Source organism: Triticum dicoccoides, chromosome 1B (assembly GCF_002162155.2).
Source record: "Triticum dicoccoides isolate Atlit2015 ecotype Zavitan chromosome 1B, WEW_v2.0, whole genome shotgun sequence".
In the NCBI taxonomy this organism is placed as follows: Eukaryota; Viridiplantae; Streptophyta; class Magnoliopsida; order Poales; family Poaceae; genus Triticum; species Triticum dicoccoides.
In genome coordinates this window covers 157,788,927-157,792,638 of record NC_041381.1, presented here as the reverse complement: position 1 = coordinate 157,792,638, position 3,712 = coordinate 157,788,927, and positions in this window count along the sequence as shown.

Sequence of the window (3,712 nt, the reverse complement as noted above, 5' to 3'; positions counted from 1 at the left end):
GGGTTCTAGGGTCGAGGGTTCAAGGGTTCTAGGGTTCAAGGGTCGAGGGTCATTGAGGGGCCCAGGGTTCGAGGGTCAAGGGTCGTTGAGGGGTCGAGGGTTCGAGGGTTCTAGGGTCAAGGGTCGAGGGTTTGAGGGTTCTAGGGTCGATGGTTCGAGAGTTCGAGGGTCGTCGAGGGGCCGAGGGTTCGAGGGTCGAGGGTCGTCGAGGGGTCGAGGATCGCTGAGGGCTCGAGAGGTTTCCTAGTGTCAAAGTATTGAAGAAATCCATGGCTTCATCATTAGGCGGTAGTAACCGGGGCATGATGGTATGAAGTTCTTCAAAGTTATTCTGGAACAGAGTCCCGGATAGGATAATCCGCCTTTTGGTACAAATTTCGGCAAAGGCCTTCCAAATAGCGATATTCGGAAGGCTCTTGATGTACTTTGTTCCAAAAAGCGAATTATCCTATCTGGGATTCCGTTCCAAATATCGTTAAAGAGCTTCGTACCACCATGCGCCTGTTACTTTCGCCTAATGATGAAGACATGGTTTTGTTGAATCCTTTGACACTAGACCCTAGAAGCGCTGCCGAGGCCACCCAAATTTACCAAGTTAAAAGAGCGTTGTCGTTGAGGCCACCCCGAACCCTTTAAGCATTGCCGAGGCCACCCCAAATCCTAGAGAAGTGTCGAGGCCATTAATTAATATAATTCCTTGTTTTGATTAGCTATAGCTAGGTCTACGTTTGCCACTAATATATCCATATGTCATGTTTGTATAATAATTGCCATGTTGTAATATTTGCAGAAACTATGGAGCACGACCGAGACAAGGAAGCAGAACGGGTGTTGGGGGACATAATCACAGCCGGAGGTGATGTCATGTCGTATCTCAAAGAAACCAATGGTGCAGAAGGAGAGGGTGAAGTAGGCTACGGTTATCGAACAACGGAGGAGGAAGGACATGATTATGATGGCTCTGGTGACCGAATGCCGGTGCAAGAAGGAGACCGTGATGATGGTTCCGGTGACTGAACAGAGTCCGGCCAGATATATATATTAATTAAGCATGTGCTGACTAGATAATTGATGTATTCATTGTTTTGGTATCTACACATATTAACTCTCGTCTTTCTTCTTTTTTCTAGCCCTCCGGATCAAGCACAACTTCGGTAAAGAGACGAGGCCCGAAGAAAAAGTTGCGCTCGGATAAAAGGTTCACGATCATAGTAATCGCGCGCAATGGCCAATCGATTGAACCCCTCCGGACCAAGGATGCATTTACTACTCAGTGCGGGGTTCTTGTTAGGGACATGATCCCGATCAGCATCGAGCTATGGAATGAGCCTAAGAAGGAAGAGCTTCAAGTTTCTTTTGTCGGAGATAGACAGAAAGAGGATCTTTGGAAAGCGGTGAAGGTAAATTTCACCCTACCGGAAGAGGAGGATCCAGAGAATCCAGTTATAGAGCCATTGATCAAGTCCTTTGCTCTCAAGAAGACAACAGATATATTCAGAAGGTGGAAGAATGAGCTAAAAGCAAAGTTTGTCGACAAAGAAAAGACACCAGAATTCATCGGCCGGTATGAGAAGCTCAGAGATCAATGGGACGCATTTGTGGCCAACAAGACATCGGAGAGGAGTAAGAAGATGTCAGCGACAAACAAGATAAATGCTGCGAAGAAGGAACATCACCATCACACAGGTTCAGGTGGCTACCTCAAAGCCCGGCCGTTGTGGGCCAAGGCTGAGAACAACCTGCTTGATAAAGGGGTCGAACCAGAGACATTGAACTGGCCAGACCGTTGCCGGACTTGGTTCTTCGGGGCGGGCGAAACCTTGGACCCTGTAACAGGGAAGTGTGTTTGGACGAGGGAGCAACTGCGAATACCCGTCACGAAGCTTCAGGACTATATCGCCGCAGCGCAAGAAGGGACGTTTGTTCCAGACAGAGAGGAGGACGAGCACACAATGGCCCTCGGGAATCCTGAGCATCCTGGACGGACACGAGGCATGCCAGGATCCGTTCCGTGGAAGGATGGGTTTCCGAACGCAGGCGGTTACAAATGCCAAGAGAGGAGGAGGAAAGTGGAGCAGAGCAAACTCTAGGAGCTGCACGCAAGGGTACGGAAGCTAGAGAAATGACAAGGAGTTCGAAGCAAGTGACCTGCCGAAGCTACCCCCAAAGCTACCTCGCCATCTCAGCGAAGAAGCAGCGTGGCTTTCACCGAGCTGCTTCAGCTGGAGCCTGTCTTCACGGCTCCTGCTAGCTACCCCGTGGATGCTATCACAAAGTCTCAACATTGCCACCTGATGACGCAATGGAAGAACTACAAAGTCAAAGCGGCTGTCGGTTCTGTTCGACCTCCTAAACCCGGCGCCACTTTTCACTGCCGTCCAATTCCAGAAGGATATGCTAGGGTGATGGTGGACGAAATAACAGAGGGATTTGAGGAGCTCGTGCTTGACCATCCTACCGGTGAAGGGAAGACTCGGCTGGGTTTTGCTCTGAAGACTCCATGCCTATGGCGGAAGGAGCTCATCAACCTTCCAAACTGGACGCCTCCGCCTCCTCCTCCTCCTCCGGCGAGTTAGGGCACTTCGCCTCCTCCTCCGCCTGCCCCTCTGGCGAGTGATTAGGGCACTCCACCTCCTTCTCTGGTGCGTGGAGGCACTCCGCCTCCACCGGCGCGCCCGACCAGCCAGCCTCCTCCTTCTCTGCCTCGTCAGCAAGGGCGGAAGAGACCCGCTGCCGCTCCGGATGCTCCGGCGCATTGTAGTCCTTCTCCTCCGCCTCGTAGGCAACGAAAGAAGATAGCCGCAGCCGCTTAGCCTGCTCCGGCGTCTAGCAGTACAGCCAGAGGCGGGAGGCAATACAGATTCGGTCCATCTCTCAAGACTCCAGAGAAGTTACCACATGAGATGACCAAACAGGAAAACATGGAGATCTGTCAAGCCCAATGAAGGACTACTTTGAAACGCAAAGATCTAAGAGACATCCACCTCTGGAGGAGAAGATAGATCCGGGGAAAGCGAAGCACACTTTGGATGCCCTACAGCAACTACCACCATCTCCGCCGCAAACCAACTATGAGCGCATTACTGAAAATACATATAAGGAAGCGAAGCGGCCGGGAAGTACTTGTAGTGACAAAAGGTTACAAGAACGAAGAAGCGGGAAAGAAATTCCCCAGCTCGGCGAACAAGCGAACCAATCGTGCCTCCCGCTCAAGGTGTCTAGCGATATCTTCGCTAATCATCCGGGGATCTTGCCCGGTACCAATCCTGCAGATTACATGCACGACGACGATGCACATTTTAATATAATGGAGGTGGACGAATTCAAATACGAGTACGGGAAGCCTCTCGTCAAAGATGGAACTACTCTAACAACAATGATGCAAAGATTCCATGATTGGTACATGGAAACCTGCAGAAAGCCTAGGAAGAAAATCGATACGTTTACGCTAAAAGTTAAAGAGGATCAACACGACCTCGTTGGAATTGCGGAGTTGTCTGTTCCATTTGAGGAGTTCTTCCAGTTTTTCAATCTAAAGGCCCTCGAGAATTAACGGTCACTTGCTACTGTCTGTAAGTACTACTTCTGTCATTAAGTCTCTATATATAGCTCAGCTCTTTCATTGCATGTATATATAATTATCCTCACTATATTATGCAGGTTGAAGATCGTCGAATGCAGAAAAGCTGAAATGTATGATATTGGGTTCATT